The sequence below is a fragment of the Phyllobates terribilis genome, unplaced genomic scaffold (genome assembly GCF_046119375.1).
Source record: "Phyllobates terribilis strain yellow unplaced genomic scaffold, ASM4611937v1 Scaffold_10__3_contigs__length_209671492, whole genome shotgun sequence".
In the NCBI taxonomy this organism is placed as follows: domain Eukaryota; kingdom Metazoa; phylum Chordata; class Amphibia; order Anura; family Dendrobatidae; genus Phyllobates; species Phyllobates terribilis.
The window spans coordinates 141117036-141137328 of record NW_027362770.1 but is presented as its reverse complement, the minus strand read 5'-3'; positions in this window follow the sequence as shown (position 1 = coordinate 141137328).

Below are 20293 nucleotides of genomic sequence, written 5' to 3'. Positions count from 1 at the left end.
CACCTGTAAAGACTGCACAGTTCTGGTTGGCGCGGCAACGCTTTTGGTCAGTTCTTGGACCTGATGGTGCAGGTCTGTAGCCGGGTCTTTGTCCAAAGCCTGTGCATCAGCTCCCACAGGCTCTGCAGACAAGGGCGCCGCCTCCTGGTGATAGGTGATAGCAGGGCGCCTATGGGTTACAGCGCCACCTGGTGCCGGTTCTCGGAGCACCCGGATGGCCCTGTCTTTAAACTGTGCAAAGTCCAAATCCGGGTTCTGCAAGGCCATTACGCGCAATTGGGTTCGGTGGGCGCTGGACTGTAGACCCTCAATGAACTGTTCAGTCAATAGCTTATCCTCATTCCGCACGCTGTCAGGGTCTGCCTGCTTAATGGCTCTCAGGGCCTCTTGCAAATTCAAAACATAGTCCCGTATACTGTCTTGTGCCCGCTGTTTGCATCCATAAAATTTTAATTTAATCTCTGCTGAGGTGCGGGTATCAAAAGTGTCCTTTAGACGGGCCAGTATTTCCTTTACAGTCCCCTTTTCCCTGGCTGACCAGGATTTCACTTCTCTTTGGGCCGCTCCGATTAACTGGCCTGTCAGGATGCTCACTTTTTGTTCCTCGGACAGGGGGTATACTTTGAATAAACTATATAGTCTTTCCTTAAAGTCGCTCAGGGTATGCGACTCCCCTGAGTACTGGGGATATACGGCATCGTGAACGGCATCACTGCGGCAGCAGCCGCGCTGGCGGTGGAAGCTCCCTCCATTCCTGGTGTCTTCCTCCCCCCTAGTTAACCGTGGCCTACCTTCCGTTGCTTCTTCTCCGTAGGCCGCGGCTCCGCAGGCGATCGTCGGGGTCGAGGACCTTGTGTCGCGCGCTGGTGATGTCGGCGTCCGCTGGATTCCTTCCAGGACCTTGCTCAGTGTCAGTGAGTAAGGCGGGGCTTCAGCTCTCGAGCTCTTTTGGCGTCCACGCCCCTCTTCTTCCCGCGCGGCATCCCAGAAATGGCGCCCAATGGCGGGAAAATGGCGGCGGAAGGCGGGAAAACGACTGCGGATGGCGGGAAACTTCACCACGTAAGTATCACTGTCTTTCTTCAGGCGCGCAGTACCCGGTGGTTGCGGGCACGAAATCCTGCCGACTACGCCAAAGTTGACGCGCCCCCTTGGCCGTGTGTGTGGGAATACCCGGAGCCGGGTCTCTGTGTGACGCTGGGGGTTGTAGTCTCCGTGGCGGCGACCCGTTCCCGTGGCTCAGGGTGGTCAAACCAGTGGCAGATCTGTTTCTTTGGTTTAGTAATGTTTAAATGTCCGACTACGTCACCCGTGGATTGCGGTCACTGAGAACCGCCGCTGACCGCTGAGGCTGATGTTGTGTGCGCAGCAGGGGGTAGTATAACTCCCCATGGGAGGAGTATGGCCTCAGGGCAGTGAGTGCAGATGGTGAGGGTTGTGATGCACGGGCGCAGCAGAAATGACTCAGAATCCATGCAGTGCAGTTCAGGGTCTTTACTGTTGGTAGTGTAGAAGGCCCTGTCGGGAGTACTGGCTAACATTAGAGGCCTGGTCAGTCTGTGAGCGAACAAGAGTCCCCCTGGCCAGGTGGAGGTGTAGGCCTTCTCGTCTGACTGCACTCTTCCTGGCTACCCTGCTGTAGTCGTGTAGTAGCCCACGTCCCTGAGTGTACCGTGTGGTGCTCACCCGTATGGCTGGCGACTTGGGGCCTTTGGTGCCTTCCGCTCAACGCTGGCGGTGCCGGTTCCTTGCGTGTGACTGAGCCTCCGGGCTTTCTATGGCCAGAGGACCTGAAATCCCCTGCCAGGTGGTTTCTGCTGCTGGATGTATAATCCGCACAGCCTCGGACTCCGGTGTCCGGTTCCCTGCGTCTTTCTGCCAGGACGAGCTCTGCTCCAGTCCCTGGTCTTCAGCTCCTGGCTCCTACAGAGCTCCTTACTGCTGCTCTGTCCCTTTCTCTGGAACTAGACTTCTCTGCTAACCCCGTCCCAGATCCAGTTTATAAAGGGCAGGTTCCTCCCCTCCCTGGACTAGGGCAGGAGGTGTGGCATGCAATAATGCTCCTGACCAGGAAAACCCATGGTCGCTCTCAGACATGGTATTTCTACCACTGTGGCAACCAGACCCCTGGGGTGCCACACATACTCAACACTCACATAGAAAACACATACCACACACTCATCACATATATGATATATGCTGCAGACACATCCCTCACATATAGAGGGCCCTCATCATCTCCCGCCTCAACTACTGCAATATCTTCCTTTGTGGCCTCCCTGCTAACAATCTCGCACCTCTCCAGTTCATCTTTAACTCTGCTGCCTGACTTATCCACCTCTTTCCTCGCTACTCCTCCACTTCTCCCCTCTGCAAATCCCTTCAATGGCTTCCAATTCCCTAACGTATCCAGGTCAAATTACTGACATTGACCTACAAATCCATCCATAATATGTCTCCTCCATGTATCTCCAAACTAATCTCCTGATACCTTCCCACACTTAATCTCTGGTCCTCCCAAGACCTTCTTCTCTCCTCCATACTCATACATTCCTCACCCAATCGCCTCCAAAACTTCTCTCGAGTATCTCACAAGTTCTGGAGATCTGTGCCCCAACACGTCCGATTATCCAATACCTTCAGAACTTTCAGATGGAACTTGAAAACCCATCTATTCAAGAAAGCTACAGCCTGCCATTGTCAGGGTAAGAAAGAATATATACTTTTCCACTTTTATACTTTTATACGCTTTGCTTATGTACTAACCACCATTTTGTGTCTTATAACAATAAGCTTTCCTTGCTACGTGTTACTTAGATCAAAATTTATGCTAAGATGGCGCCGGTATCAGCCAGCACCTGTTTCAGAGAAATGAAACCGAATCATCAACTGACGGTTGTCTGCCCAGAGACTGAGTTAAGGAGACGTGGACCAATCAGGAGTGGCCGGATACTAGACATTTATGGCTTACCCCGCCCCGAACAATCCATTTATGGCTTACCCCGCCCCGAACAACCCCTTTCCCCTCCCCATTATGTAGTGTATTTAGGTTTGTGCATGCGGAAATAAAAGCAGAACATTGCTGAGATCGTGGCTTGCCAGTAGCCTTCTGAGCATGCTCTGAGTTTGAACCAGCTTGTTGTCTGACTCATTCTTTGAATGGTTGACCCATGCTCATAGTCTTAATTTGGAGTGACTGGAGGACGAGTGGAATGTCACTACGACCCCGACAAATGGCGCCCAAAGTGGGGCGTGGCTAGCGGTACGCCGCCCTCCCGGACCCATATTGTTGACTTCCCTGGTGGTGACCGCGGCGGCTGAATTTGAGGCCTGATCAACCTCCATCGAACACGGTAAGTCGAGATATATTTTATATGTTTCACTTGCCTGTGTGTCAGCCGCAGCGGTTCCTGTGGGGTTGTCAGGTTGGATCAGGGTGGGTGACCGGTTGAGTGGTGAGACCTCAGGCGTCCCGCGCCACGTCCTGAACCAGCATCTGTGAGACCGAGTGACGTCGCATGCCTGCGCGTGCTCGTGTGCACACCACCTCCTCCTCCCCCGGTCACTGTACTTTTCTTAGATAGTTGCCTCCCGTGACTGATAGTCGATTCCAAGCCATCCCTAAATTGAAGTGTAACGAAGAAAGAATCTGTGACGAATTGAGGAGTGCTCTTCGTCTACCACAGAGACTGCTGTAAAGTCAAGGTTAGGGAAGGAGATAGATGAGGTGTCTCTCTGTCTCACCAGTGTATTGAGGTGTGCTCTACACTGACGGGTGACGACCTGTACTCAGGGTGCCGTGGTGAGTCGCACTGTAAAGTCGCCATTCAAGGTTAGGGAAGGAGATAGATGAGATGTCTCTCTGTCTCACCAGTGTATTGAGGTGTGCTCTACACTGACCGGTGGCGACCTGTGGACTGCACCAGTGATCTGAGTCGCGACAGATCATTGCATTCTATAAGAAAATGTTGCGTATGTTCAAATCTGAAAGACCTCACAAGTTGCCGGATGGTGCAGTGGGAGTCATCCAGCTAGTAGAGTCACGGGAAGGCAAGAAGGCTGTTAAGAATGTTAGGAATCTGTATAAAATGATAAGCTTACCCAGTACGGGCAGGCTCCAGCCTTCAGTGTGGAAAGAATACGTTATACAAAATAAGGGGAAGTTGAGAGACGAAGGACTCCTGCACCAGGCTCAGGCACATCTTAGAGTAGCAAATGATTTAAAGGTTGAGGGCTGGAAAGAAGTAGATGGTGCAGGGGGAACAGAGAATGCCGAGCCTTTGTTCGGATACATGAAAGCTGCAGAATGTGATTTGTTATGTGACTCTAAATTGGCCATAACCCCGTTGATGCCTGTCACTACACCGAGCCCTCAGCCACCACCCTATAATGGCGCCGACGCCAAATCATCGGAAGGATGGACGTGTCGTATGTGCGGAGAGCAAAACCCGCCCTGGGCGAAGTTCTGCTGTGTTTGTGGGGCGGGCCGCCCATGGCACGATGCCCAGTCTGTCTCCAAGAACAATCCCACCCCCACTCCAACTCCTCCCTCCAACGGCCATCTTACTACACCTTTCCCTGCCCCCAAGAACAATCCCACCCCCACTCCAACTCCTCCCTCCATCGGCCATCTTACTACACCTTTCCCTGCCCCCAAGAACAATCCCACCCTCACTCCAACTCCTCCCTCCAACGGCCATCTTACTACACCTTTTACTTGCTGTGGGCGGCCCGGGAAACCCCAATCCGGCCTATATCCACTACTAGATCCGTCCGGTTCTTATTACCAGCCGCCAGAACGGGTGGAAAAGCCCGCAGTCCCAGAGCACCCATCTGAAACTAATGTGATACCCTCTGCTCCAGTCCACGATGCTGAGGCGCTCCCTCTGTTCCCCATGGGGGTCGCCCATAACTCTGGGGATATCCTCCTCAACTCCCCAGAATTTCAGGCCAGACTGCTCTCGCTCCGCCAACATACTGTTACTCAAGACGATATGGAGCCAGATGAGGGATGGGCTCAAGATACTCCAGCGCCCCCCCCCTTTACCCCATACGTCTCCTATGGCATCCTCCACCCCACATTCATTACCCATACTCCGGCCCTTGCTCCAAGCAACTGCTGAAAGAGCACCACCCCCCAGCCCCTCAGAAGTCTGGGACCCCTGCCGCTCCCGGAACCTAGTAGACCCATCAGGACGCCCCGTCACTCTGTCAATAGGCTATGGTGACATCCTTACACATCGGGTGGGGGCCATAGTCAACCCTGCAAACACCCGTATGAGCCATGCTGGAGGATTGGCTCGTAAAATTGCCCTTGCTGCTGGTTCCACTCTGGCTGCAGAATGCCAGGCTCACTTAGCCGAAAACGGAGAGCTTTCAAAAGGCCAGACCTTAGTCACCCGTGCGGGTAGACTGCCCGCTGATGTCATCATACATGCAGTGGGTCCTATTTATGACCCCCAGAACCCCGAAGAGTCACGTTCCACTCTCGCATCCACCATCCGTTCAGTACTCCTCCACGCAGGAAAATTGAGTCATCAGGATATGCCCAGACGCACTTTAGCGATATCACTTATATCTTCTGGAATTTTCGGCTACCCACTCGGGCCCTGCATGGAGGAACACGTACTAGCCCTCAAGGAAGGCATGGAGACCCTCCCCCATGGATTGGACTCGATACGCATTGTATGTGTCCGTAGTCCAGCAGTTTATGCTGCTATGCCTTTGGCCCTTAAGCTACTAGTGGCAACCTCCTCCCCGACACCGATACCTAATGCGGTTCTGTTGCCTGAAGAATCCTCCCTAGCGGCCACCCCAAACACCACCAAGGAACACGCGACGCTGCCCGGTCCTCAACAAGTTCCTGGACCTTTAGGGATGATCAAATATCAACCCTTTGCCCCAGTACAAGTAGACACTCTGGTCTCAAAGCTTCCTGATCCCGATAAATCTCCCATGCAGTATGCTAGATGCTTGGACACAACCAGAGCCATTTATGGTGCAACCTGGGCTGATTTGGCAGGTATCACATCTGTGAAGGCCAAGGAATATTTCTTGCCTACTATCGAAAAGGCCATGGATTCCACAAAAGCAGGATCCCTTAGTACGTATGAATCCGGCCTAGAATACATGAAACATTTAAAAGCCTGGGCTCAGGATCGCTTGTCAGATCAAGCTGGGTCTGTACAAGATGTTCAACAAGACCCTGATGAATCTGTGGAAAGATATGCTGCAAGACTCAGCATGCATTTTGAGGATCTCGGATACAGTCCTCACGTCAAGACGCAGGCCGCCCTGTTGGTTCAGGCCCTAGTAGATGGCCTACAAGACGCTCTCAGAGATGAGGTTCTGAGGGTACGCCCCGAGATTCGTTCTTCTTCTTTTAACGACGCGGTGGACATTGTCAAAGCTTTCCAAAAAGCCATGCTAAAAATGGAAAAGGATACTAAGCCAAAGAAGAAAGCCGCTCTTGCCATGGTATATCAAGCTCAAGAATGCTACCCACCCCCTGGCAATCAACATGGAATCAAGTGGGTAATGGTTAAAGGCACAGGTGATGATACTCCTCCCACATATAGAAAACAAGACAGAAGAAATGACAGGGGGCCACCTAGAGGCAAGAGACAATCTCGTGATTCTGAAGGACGCATGCTGTGTTGGGAATGTGGTAGCCCTAATCACATTCTCATAGACTGTCCAACCTGCTGACAATACCATGACCGCTCGTTTCATGACGGTCCACACAACCATGGACCTTCCCGTGAACCATCTCACCCACGCCAATGACGGCCCGGTCAACTAGTGTCCACTTTCCCGGCTACGCACCCCACGGCCGCCTGTGGGACTGTCACTTTACAGGTGGACACTGGGGCGGCCACATCTGTCATTTCTTCCACACAGCTCCCTCCCTCGGTATCCCTATCACCGGATACCCTCACCTGTGTTGGGGTGGAAGGCCAACATATTTCCTCTCCACTCACAGTCCCTGTGTCTGCAGGACCATTCACTGGAGTACTCACAAGATTCTTGGTCTTAGAAACTTGCCCCGTTAATTTGTTGGGAGCCGATCTCTTAGAGCGGATGAAGGCAACTATTATCTTCGGAAACCATGGCATGGAGCTTCTTCTGCGAGATCCTCATTCCGAACAAGGGACTGAAGACCGCTGCGTTCTCAAAGCCTTCCCTCTCATGATGATGACCATACAACCTCACACTCTTCTTGATACCTCACAGTTCCCTCACTCTCTGTGGTCCAGCGGGCCAGAGGATGTTGGCCTCCTGCAGGTTCCCCAGGTCCAAGTACACCTCAAGCCTGGTCACAGGTACCCACGGTTGCCACAATACCCCCTCAAGGCGGCACAAGAACAAAGCTTGGGTACCCAAATCGCTTCCCTCCTGGAGTCAGGAGTCCTTGTCAGATGTGTATCTCCATGCAATACACCCCTCTTTCCTGTAAAAAAGAAAACCGCTCCGGGAGAGCCTCCAAGATACCGGTTGGTTCAGGATCTCAGAGCCGTCAATGCAGCTACCATTTTAGAAACTCCAGTGGTACCCAATCCAAACACCCTCTTGTCTCAGGTGCCTCCAACGGCCACCTTGTTTACGGTGTTGGATCTGGCCAACGCCTTTTTCAGTATACCCTTGCATGAAGATTCGTGGTTTCTTTTTGCCTTTACCTTTCAAGGAGCACAGCTTATATGGACCAGGACTCCACAAGGAGCCCAGAACTCTCCTAACCAATTCATTCATTCTATGAAGTCTATTCTGGAGCCATGGGTTCAAGAGAACCCTCAGGTCACTCTTCTACAATATGTGGATGATCTTTTACTCTGCGGCACTGAAGAAAATTTGCCAGAGATGTCAGCATCCCTTCTCTGGTTTCTTCACTCAGCTAACTGTAAAGTCTCGAAAGGCAAAGTCCAATGGTGTCTGCCCAAGGTCATTTTCCTCGGACATTGTATATCACAAGGTGCTAGACATCTGACTGAAGAAAGAAAACAAGCCATCATGGATATCACCTTCCCAACCACCTACTCCGCTATGCAGACTTTCCTTGGTCTCATCACTTACTGCAGGCAATGGATCCCGGATGCCTCAAAGCTTATGCAACCCCTGTATGACTGTCTTAAGGACGAAGGCTCCATCTGGTTTCATGCTGAAGATTCACGTATCTCTCACCAACGCAGACTATGTTTTGACCGCCTTAAACAGGCTTTTGTCTCTGCCCCGGCCTTGGGCTTACCAGACTATACTCAGCCATTTCACCTCTTTGTCTCTGAATCGGAAGGTCATGCCTCTGGAGTTCTAGCACAACGCTATGATCATAAGTATCGGCCTTTAGGCTACTACTCAGCCCGCCTGGACCCTGTCGCCCGAACTGCCCCCACGTGCCTTAAGGCGGTCCACGCTGCTCACATCCTCCTTGACAAGTCAGCTGATATCGTCCTTGGACATGATCTAGTTATACAGGCTGGCCATGATCTCTCGGCTGTTCTGCAACAAACATCTCCGAAACATCTAACCAACCAAAGACACCTGCGGCTGCAGTGTTCCCTATTGTTGCCCTCCAATATAACATTTACCAGATGTCTGACTATCAACCCTGCCACTTTGCTTCCACCTTCTAGGGGGGAAGACGAACAGGGTGAAGGTCCATTGGTGGAACCTCATGATTCTCATGATTGTATAAAAATTTTGCAGGAAGAGACTTCTGCTCCAGAGAATATGGTGGCACATCCGCTCGCACACCCTGCCTTGCACCTATGGACTGATGGATCCCATTTCGCAGACCCTCAAGGGAAGTTCCACACGGAATATGCTGTCACAACAGACCTAACAGTCCTCAAGACTGAAGCTCTACCACCATACATGTCTGCACAAGAAGCTGAACTTGTAGCTCTCACAGAAGCCTGCCACCTGGCAGCTGGAACAACGGCAAACATATATACCGATTCTAGGTATGGACATGGAATTTGCAATGATTTTGGACTCTTGTGGAAGTCTAGAGGATTCATCACAGCTGCAGGTACACCAGTGAAACATGCCTCATGGATTAAGGCCCTAATGAAGGCCCTGGAACTACCCATTCAGGTTGCTGTTATCAAGGTCAAGGCTCATGGAAGACTAGATTCCAGGGAAGCCAGGGGCAACCACCTAGCTGACCAAGCAGCCAAGACTGCGGCAGTGGAGAATGTGTCATCAAAGTGGCAGGAAAAGGAAGAAGAGATGGGGGAGACCCTGCAAACCGTAGCTGTGGCGCTCACTAGAGCAAGAGCCAAAGAACAGCCGGCGGAAGACCATACAAGTCCAGCGGAGACACGAGTAGAATCCAGGGGGGTCAGGATGCCTGAAGAAAAATTGTGTGAAGAACAAAGGAAGACCCCCACTGAAGAAGTCAAGCAATGGAAAGCGGCGGGAGCCGTGCTGGCAGGTCGCAAAGATTTAAAGGTCGACTCAACTCTTTATCAAGTGGACGGAAAACCTTGCTTGCCCAGGCGCATGTACTCAGCCGTGGCAGCATGGGCTCACGGGCCTACACACAGAGGAAAGAATCAAGCCTTGGCATGTATCAAGAAACTGTACTTTGCACCCGGAATCTCTTCCACTGTGACTGCATACTCAAAATCCTGCTCTGTCTGCGCTACTTGCAACCCAACGTGTACGGCACGGGTCCCTCTCCAACACCTGGCTAACCAGACTACCCTTGGCAGAGAATACAAGTCGACCATATCCAAATGCCTAAAGCAGGAAAATATGAGTACGTGTTGACAACCGAGGCCTACCCGGTTGTCAACATGACTGCTAAAGTCACAGCCAAGAAACTGATCACTGAAATTGCCTGCAGATTTGGAGTTCCCCAAGTCATAGAATCGGATCAAGGACCAGCTTTCACAGCAAATATCTACAAAGAACTTTGGAACATGTTGGGAACAGATTTGGGCCTCCACACTCCATACCATCCTGCCAGTTCAGGCAAAGTGGAAAGGATGAATTCCACACTCAAGACCCAGCTCTTGAAAATGAACCAAGATCATCCCCTCCCCTGGCCCGACCTACTCCCTATAGTATTGTATCATATCAGACACACCCCACAAGCTAAACATGGGCTAACTCCCTATGAAATTTTGTTTGGGACCCCACCTATAATAGGAGAAATTAGGCCCCAAAAGTTGTCTGAAACACATGATAGAGTAGTAAAATTTGTGATTGCTCTGTCTAAAGAATTGACTAACACCCGCTCTACAGTATCTGCTTCTCTCCCAGAATCCACAGGTGATGCGGTACATGATTTCACCCCAGGCGATCTGGTGTACGTAAAGAAGTTTGTCCGGAAAGACTGTCTCCAACCCAGATTTGAGGGCCCCTACACTGTGATCCTGACTACTCCTACAGCTCTGAAGCTTGAGGGCAAGAGCACCTGGATTCACGCCTCCCACTGCAAGAGAGACAAAACGAGCCTATAAAAGATGACTACCTTCTTCTATATCCTTTCCATATGCTTACTGTCTGTCCCAGGGTGGACAGCTACCACATTTTGGGTAGATACTCACGCAAAAATCCAGACGTATCGAGTTGATTACTGTGACATAGTGAATTGCGCAGGAATGACATGGTATGCTGCATAGTCCCCTTATACAGGAAAGCTATAAACAATGCTGTTCCAACCTCCGGGACCTTTTTGAATCAAGAAACCACATCTCTGTTACATGATGATACCAGTAAGGAAGATATGGAGAAATACACTCCTTTGAACAAGCCTGACCAGACCCCCCATGACAGAGTCCAATTGAGAGATCTAGTTTAGGGTCAGTTGGGAGAACTCCATGTGTCATTTAGGATAGGGCTCAATTGTTTGGGGGCGTCCCATAAGGGGGCAGTGTAACGGGTCTGGGAGGCGGAACCTCTGAGCTACTATACAAGGGGGCGGCCCTTGTAAGGGAGCGGGTGGCAGTCTCTGGATGAACGGACAGGGAGATACGGCAAGTGATCAGGGCAGTCTCTGGGTAAAGGGTAGGTACGACCTGTGATGGCAGAGCCTCCGGGTAGGCTAGCAGGCAGATGGTAGATGTGTGCTCCCAGGTGAGCAAGCGAGAGTCTCTGGAATAACAGGTGGTCACGGCATGTGACGGCGGAACCTCCGGGCTGGCAAGCAGGCAGGTAACGGAGAAGCGCTCCCAGGTGAGCGGGCAAGAGTCTCTGAAGTAGCTGATGGTCACAGCACGTGACAACGGAGCCTCCGGGCTGGCAAGCAGGCAGGTAACGGAGAAGCGCTCCCAGGTGAGCGGGCAAGAGTCTCTGAAGTAGCTGATGGTCACAGCACGTGACAACGGAGCCTCCGGGCTGGCAAGCAGACAGGTAACGGAGAAGCGCTCCCAGGTGAGCGGACAAGAGTCTGAAGTAGCTGATGGTCACAGCACGTGACAACGGAGCCTCCGGGCTGGCAAGCAGGCAGGTAACGGAGAAGCGCTCCCAGGTGAGCGGGCAAGCTGGTCCATAGACAGACTGACCGGAGTTGTAAGGCAGACCGTCGGACCTCAGGAAAGTAGGCAGGTAGCTGATGTGCGCTCCCAGGTGAGCGGGCAGGCTGGTCCTTTAGACAGACTGACAGGAGTAGTAAGGCAGACCGTCGGACCTCAGACTGGCAGACAGGTAACAAGTATTCAGGCAGGAATCAGGCAGGTAACTGGCAGGAAACTGGCAGGTAACTGGCAGGTAACTGGCAACGGGACCTGAGGGCTGAAGCACAGGTGAGACACAGGTGCAAACAACATTGCTCGGGCACCTCCATTTTGGAGGAGGTGCCTTATATATGATGAAGTCCTCCGGCCATTGGCCGGGGACTCCTTAGGACGGCGCGCGCGGCCCCTTTAAGAGGAGGGGAGCGTGCGCGCGCGCGCCCTAAGCACAGGGGCCGGGAAGGAGCGCGCGCTGAGAGCAGAGCGGGAGGAGGACGCCGGGAAGGAGCGCGCGCTGACAGCAGAGCGGGGAGAGGACGCCGGGCACGGAGCAGAGCGGTGAGGGGAGCAGCGTCCCTGCCTAGCAGAGGGCAGGGACGCCAGCGCTACAGTACCCCCCCCTTTAGGCCCCCCCTTTTTTAGGCCAGACAGAAATTTAGCTAGGATGAGAGGGGCATGGATGTTCTCCCGGGGCTCCCACGTTCTCTCCTCAGGACCAAACCCCTTCCAATCTACCAGAAAAAAGGTCTTTCCTCTTACCCTTTTGGTGGCAAGAATGTTCTCTACCTCAAACTCGTCCTCAGCAGAAACCGGAGCAGGAGGCGTACCTGTAGACTTGGAAAAAGAGTTAAGTACCACAGGTTTGAGGAGAGATACATGGAAGGAGTTAGGGATCCGTAAGTTGGCCGGGAGTTTCAATTTATAGGCCACCGGGTTGATCTGACTGATGACCTCCAGTGGACCGATGAACCGAGGCCCTAACTTATAGGAAGGGATCTTGAGCCGGACATATTTGGACGAGAGCCAGACTTTATCCCCAGGACGGAATTGTGGAGGATCCAGGCGTTTTTTGTCAGCGTGTCTTTTCATCCGTTCGGACGACTGAAGGAGTGCGGATCGGGTACTCTCCCAAATGGAGGAAAATTTGCTAACGAGAGATTCCGCAGCCGGGTTGTCCACCGAGGTGGAGACAGGAAAAGGAATCCGAGGATGCTGACCAAAGACTACAAAAAACGGGGATTTGGAGGAGGATTCGCTCTCGTGATTATTGTAAGAGAACTCGGCCCATGGTAGGAGATCCACCCAGTCAGAATGGTGGGCATTAACGAAGTGCCGGAGGTAACTGGTCAGGTTCTGATTGATCCGCTCCACTTGACCATTGGACTGTGGGTGGTAAGCGGAAGAAAAGTCCAGGGTGACGTCTAGTAGTTTACAAGTGGCTCTCCAGAAGCGTGAGGTGAACTGTACCCCACGATCCGACACGATGTGGAGGGGCAGGCCATGAAGACGGAAGATGTGACGAATAAAGTCTCTAGCTAGCTCGGGTGCAGACGGGAGGCCTGGCAGGGGAACGAAATGAGCCATCTTGGAGAAGCGGTCAGCGACCACCCAAATGACCGTACAACCGGCAGAGAGTGGGAGGTCAGTTATGAAGTCCATTGCAATATGCTGCCAGGGGGCAGCAGGTACTGGGAGCGGAAGGAGGCGACCGGCTGGCAGATGTCTCGGAACCTTGTTGCGGGCGCAGGACACACAGGCAGAAACAAAGTCTATTACATCCTTGTGCAGGGTAGGCCACCAGTAGTGCCGGGAAATAAGCTGGAGGGTCTTCTTCTGACCAGCGTGGCCAGCCAGTTTAGACGAGTGACCCCAGTGAAGGATCTTCTCCCGATCAGGTACTGATACGAACGTCTTTCCGGGAGGGAGACGATTTAGACTCACGGGAGCCACCTGCATTACTCTGGCGGGATCGATGATGTGTTTCGGATCTTCCTCGAGATCAGATACCAGAAAGGATCGAGACAAGGCGTCCGCCTTGACGTTTTTGTCAGCCGGGCGAAAATGAAGGACAAAATCAAAACGAGCAAAAAACAAGGACCACCGGGCTTGGCGCGGGTTAAGTCTCTGGGCATGCTGGAGGTAAGCCAAGTTCTTGTGGTCAGTGTAAATTATTACCGGGTGAAGAGCCCCCTCAAGCAGGTAACGCCACTCCTCCAATGCCAGTTTGATGGCCAATAACTCTCGATCTCCTATGGAATAATTGCGCTCAGAGGAGGAGAAGAGTTTAGAGAAGAAGCCGCAAGTTACCATCCTCCCGGAAGAAGATTTTTGAGTAAGTACCGCTCCAGCTCCAGAGGAGGAGGCGTCCACTTCCAGGAAGAACTGCTTGTTGCCGTCCGGGCGATGCAGCACCGGGGCGGAAGAGAAGGCCTGTTTTAAGGAAAGAAAGGCTTCTTCTGCTTCGGGCGGCCACTCTTTGGGATTAGTACCCTTACGGGTGAGCGCGGAAATTGGGGCAGTCCGGGAAGAGAAGTGTGGTATGAAGAGGCGGTAGTAGTTGGCGAAGCCCAGGAACCGCTGAATGGCCTTCAGCCCCTCCGGTCGAGGCCATTTCTCGATGGCAGACAGTTTCTCTGGATCCATTCGTAGGCCGGTCTGAGAAATAATGTAGCCCAAAAACGGAAGCGAGGTCTGCTCAAAGAGGCACTTCTCGTATTTAGCGAAGAGGTGATTCTGCCTGAGCAGGACCTGACGAACGTCCCTCCGGTGAGTCTGGAGATCCGGAGAGAAGACCAAGATGTCGTCCAGGTACACCACTACGCAGGAGTAGAGAAGGTCCCGGAAGATGTCATTGACCAACTCTTGAAAAACGGCAGGAGCGTTACAGAGACCAAAGGGCATTACCAGGTATTCATAGTGGCCGTCCCGGGTGTTGAATGCCGTCTTCCATTCATCCCCTTGACGGATACGAACCAGGTTGTACGCCCCTCGGAGGTCTAGTTTGGTGAAGATTCTAGCCCCCCTCAGACGATCAAATAATTCTGGAATGAGCGGAAGGGGGTACTTATTCTTCACCGTGATCTGGTTTAAGCCTCTATAGTCTATACAGGGACGGAGAGAGCCGTCCTTCTTTTTGACGAAAAAGAAGCCCGCTCCCGCCGGGGAGGTAGATTTCCGGATGAATCCCCTGACCAGATTCTCCTCAATATATTCGGACATCGACCGGGTCTCAGCAGCGGATAAAGGATAAATACGCCCACGGGGAGGAGTAGTACCGGGTAACAGGTCGATGGGACAGTCGTATGGTCTATGAGGGGGTAATGTCTCTGCCTCCTTTTTATTAAAGACATCAGCATAAGACCAATAAGGAATTGGAAGTCCAGGTAGATTAGCTGGGGTAGGAGAGGGACGGACGGGATGGACGGGAACCAGGCAGGTCTTATGACAGTCTTGTCCCCAGCGAAGGACTTCTCCGGTTTGCCAGTCAAGCACGGGTGCATGTTTCTGGAGCCAAGGCAGACCTAGCAAGAGGGCGTGAGAGAGTCCAGGCAGAACATGGAAGGAGATACTTTCAGAATGCAGCATTCCCACCTGCAGAGTAATGGATTCGGTGATGAGTTGGATGGGGCGTGGTAAGAGCCCCCCATCCACGGCAGCCACAGACAAGGGTACAGCCAGAGGTTTGGTGGGGATGCGGTATTTCTCTACCAGGGACTGTGAAATAAGATTCCCGGCTGCTCCAGAGTCCAGTTGGGCTAGTTCGAAATAACGGTTCTCCCCATAGACGATTGAAACTGACAACAGCAGGGATGGAGAGGATTTATTCTTGTCTAGGTGGACCTCTCTGAGCGAACCTAGACACAGGCGTTTCCCGACCTCTCCGGGCAGGCACGGATCCGGTGCTCCTTACTGCCACAGTAGAAGCAGGTCCCCTCGGCACGGCGTAAGTCCTGACGGGTCTTGACCATCTTGGTCTGGTCGACCTGCATAGGCTCAGGAGGGTGTACCTGGTTAGAGACAGAAGGAGTGACGGGTTTCTGAAAAGTAGGAGCTAGACGTGGTAACCTCCTTTCACGGGTGACCTCTCTGGCACGGTCCTGGAACCGTAGGTCAATCCGGGTGGCAAGAGTTATTAAGTCATCGAGAGTGGTAGGAATGTCCCGACCGGCAAGTTCATCTTTAATACGGCCGGACAGACCCTCCCAGAAGACGGAAACCAGAGCGTCGTTATCCCAGGCCAGCTCCGAGGCAAGGGTATGGAACCGTATGGCATATTGGCCCACGGTGAGACTCCCCTGACGGAGGCGTAGCAACGATGATGCAGATGAGGTCTTCCGTCCGGGTTCGTCGAAGACTTTCCGGAAAGCCGTGAGAAAAGCAGGCAAGTTGGACACCAGGGGGTCTCCTCTCTCCCATAGAGGATTCAGCCAGGCCAGGGCCTCCCCGGTGAGATGGGACATGATGAAGGCAATTTTGGCCCGGTCGGAGTTAAACTGGTAGGACAAAAGTTCAAAATGCAGGGTGCACTGATTTAAGAAGCCCCGAGCCTGGACGGGGTCGCCTCCGAAGCGAGGAGGTGCAGAAAGCCGGGGTCCGGGGTAGGATACCATAGTATTAGTGGGCAGCGGAGCTGCCGGATTGCAAGATATGGCACTGGCGGAGGTTGTTGGTGGATCAGACAGAGTGTTCAGGCGAGTATTAACATTCCGCAGGTGACCCAGGATGGCCTCCTGTTGGGACCTCTGACGGGACAGTTCAAGACAGAGGTCCGAGAGCGAGGGAGCTTGGGTGCCACCGGGTTCCATGGCCCGAGCAAACTGTAACGGGTCTGGGAGGCGGAACCTCTGATCTACTATACAAGGGGGCGGCCCTTGTAAGGGAGCGGGTGGCAGTCTCTGGATGAACGGACAGGGAGATACGGCAAGTGATCAGGGCAGTCTCTGGGTAAAGGGTAGGTACGACCTGTGATGGCAGAGCCTCCGGGTAGGCTAGCAGGCAGATGGTAGATGTGTGCTCCCAGGTGAGCAAGCGAGAGTCTCTGGAATAACAGGTGGTCACGGCATGTGACGGCGGAACCTCCGGGCTGGCAAGCAGGCAGGTAACGGAGAAGCGCTCCCAGGTGAGCGGGCAAGAGTCTCTGAAGTAGCTGATGGTCACAGCACGTGACAACGGAGCCTCCGGGCTGGCAAGCAGGCAGGTAACGGAGAAGCGCTCCCAGGTGAGCGGGCAAGAGTCTCTGAAGTAGCTGATGGTCACAGCACGTGACAACGGAGCCTCCGGGCTGGCAAGCAGACAGGTAACGGAGAAGCGCTCCCAGGTGAGCGGACAAGAGTCTGAAGTAGCTGATGGTCACAGCACGTGACAACGGAGCCTCCGGGCTGGCAAGCAGGCAGGTAACGGAGAAGCGCTCCCAGGTGAGCGGGCAAGCTGGTCCATAGACAGACTGACCGGAGTTGTAAGGCAGACCGTCGGACCTCAGGAAAGTAGGCAGGTAGCTGATGTGCGCTCCCAGGTGAGCGGGCAGGCTGGTCCTTTAGACAGACTGACAGGAGTAGTAAGGCAGACCGTCGGACCTCAGACTGGCAGACAGGTAACAAGTATTCAGGCAGGAATCAGGCAGGTAACTGGCAGGAAACTGGCAGGTAACTGGCAGGTAACTGGCAACGGGACCTGAGGGCTGAAGCACAGGTGAGACACAGGTGCAAACAACATTGCTCGGGCACCTCCATTTTGGAGGAGGTGCCTTATATATGATGAAGTCCTCCGGCCATTGGCCGGGGACTCCTTAGGACGGCGCGCGCGGCCCCTTTAAGAGGAGGGGAGCGCGCGCGCGCGCGCCCTAAGCACAGGGGCCGGGAAGGAGCGCGCGCTGAGAGCAGAGCGGGAGGAGGACGCCGGGAAGGAGCGCGCGCTGACAGCAGAGCGGGAAGAGGACGCCGGGCACGGAGCAGAGCGGTGAGGGGAGCAGCGTCCCTGCCTAGCAGAGGGCAGGGACGCCAGCGCTACAGGCAGCTTCTAAGATAATTGGGTGAAGAAATCCACCTCCCCTCTCCCCACACATGGACAGTCTCAAAGGCCCCAAAGCAAGGGAAAGCTTAGTGTTTAGGGGGGAATGTCAGGGTAAGAAAGAATATATACTTTTCCACTTTTATACTTTTATACTTTTATACGCTTTGCTTATGTACTAACCACCATTTTGTGTCTTATAACAATAAGCTTTCCTTGCTACGTGTTACTTAGATCAAAATTTATGCTAAAATGACGCCGGTATCAGCCAAGCACCTGTTTCAGAGAAATGAAACCGAATCATCAACTGACGGTTGTCTGCCCAGAGACTGAGTTAAGGAGACGTGGACCAATCAGGAGTGGCCGGATACTAGACATTTATGGCTTACCCCGCCCCGAACAATCCATTTATGGCTTACCCCGCCCCGAACAACCCCTTTCCCCTCCCCATTATGTAGTGTATTTAGGTTTGTGCATGCGGAAATAAAAGCAGAACATTGCTGAGATCGTGGCTTGCCAGTAGCCTTCTGAGCATGCTCTGAGTTTCATAGAATCATAGAATCATAGAATGGTAGAGTTGGAAGGGACCTCCTGGGTCATCTGGTCCAACCCCCTGCTCAAAGCAGGATTCACTAGATCATCTCAGACAGATGTCTGTCCAGCCTCTGTTTGAACCAGCTTGTTGTCTGACTCATTCTTTGAATGGTTGACCCATGCTCATAGCCTTAATTTGGAGTGACTGGAGGACGAGTGGAATGTCGCTACGACCCCGACACCATGACCCTGCTACCTCCTCAACACCACTGGATCTGCTGCCCTACCAACACTGGACCTGCGCCTCACCATCACCAGAGCTACTGCAACCCCCAACCTACTGTCTCCTTCCCCATTACCCTGTAGACTGTAAGCCTGCAAGGGCAGGACCCCCTTCCTCTGTACCAGTCTATCATTGTTAGTTTGTTCATTGTAATTTATATTTTTGTATTTTGTATGTAACCCATTTTCTCATGTACTACACCATGGAATCAATGGTGCTCTAACAATAAATTATAATAATATTAATAATGGCACATGCTTCATTTATATATAGGACACCTGCTCCACGCATGACACTTATACATAGGACACATGCTGCATACATATCACTAGCATATACTGTATATGTATGTAGATATGTGTGTGAGTGTGATGATTGTGTGGCATGTGTTGTAAAAAAATAGTATTAATTAGCCAATATAGTACCGACATAAATTAAAGACTGTTTCACCGTAAACACCTCTGCACTTATAAAATGTACTAAAATATAACTTTTATTAATCATTAAAATTAATCGTAGAAATTAGAACTATATCCACACTTATTAGCCCAGGAAAAAAATGAGGGGGAACTATGTCTTACCATGCCAAATCACTATCTACACCCAGCCTTGCCGCGGAGGTTGGCATCCTGAAGGACTTCGCAATTGGTGCCCCCGCTCAACGGCGGCTCACCCTCCTGGCCCTACTAGGCCCTAATTTTCAGAAGGGAAAAGAATATCAATATTATACCAATATCACCAACAAAAAAGTGCTACATGCAAATAAACCACTTATCAGACTACCACACACAACTTTAGGAAAGCTATCTCCGAGAGAAGTACATGAACTGGTCTCTATTGATAAAATGTCAGACATAAATCTGTATGGGATTATCAGGTGAGGGTATATCTAACCCTAATAAGGTGTTGCACAAGCACTGCCATACAACGGACGTTGGCACCCTATAATGGCACCCCCGCTCACCGATGACTGACCCTCCTGGCTTTGTTGAGCGCTAATATTAAGAGTGGATAAATAGGGTCAATGATATACCTATAATGGGCCCCATACTATAACATTTTCCCCCATCCTGAGCCCCTTCCTAGTATAATGTCCTTCATCCTGGTATAATGTCCCCATTCTGGTATAGTGACCCCCATCCTGGTATAATGTCTCTCGTCCTGGAATAATGTACCCATCATTGTATAGATGTCCCCCATCCTGGTATAATGTCCCCCTTCTGGTATATTGTCTCCCATCCTTATATAATGTCCCCATTATGGTATAGATGTCCCCCATCCTGGTATAATGTCCCCATTCTGGTATAATGACCTCCATCCTGGTATAATGTCTCCCATCCTGGTATGTCCCCATGATGGTATAGATGTCCCCCATCCTAGTATAATGTCCCCATTCTGGTATAATGACCGCCATCCTAGTATAATGTCTCCCATCCTGGTGTAATGTCTCCATCATGGTATAGATGTCCCCCATCCTTGTATAATGTCCCCATTTTGGTATAATAACTTCCATCGAGTATAATGTTCCCCATCCTGGTATAATGTCCCCCTCCTGGTATAGTGTCCCCTATTCTGATATAATATCCCCATCCTGGTATAATAATATCTCCATCCTGGTATAATGTCCCCAATTCTGGTATAATATCCCCATTCTAGTATAGTGACCCCCCATCCTGGTATAATATTCCAATCCTGGCATAATGTCCCCCATCCTGGTATAATGTCCCCAATTCTGGTATAATGTCCCCATCTTGGTATATTATCCTCAATTAAGTGTAAGGTGGCTAACGGACATGTGGAGCCCCTGAGGGTTCGACCGCCACAGGGATGCTGCACCTCTTTAATAGGGTGTAGTGTTCCTCCTTTGAGGTAAGAACAGTGCGATGGTCAGGACTCTCCCTCCACATCCAACACCACACTTCTCCCACCAGAGGGGGCTAGAATGCACTAGGTGCTGCCCTCCTGGTTACAGGGAGACTGGGGAACCAGGAGATAGGGGAACCAATTAGTGGGT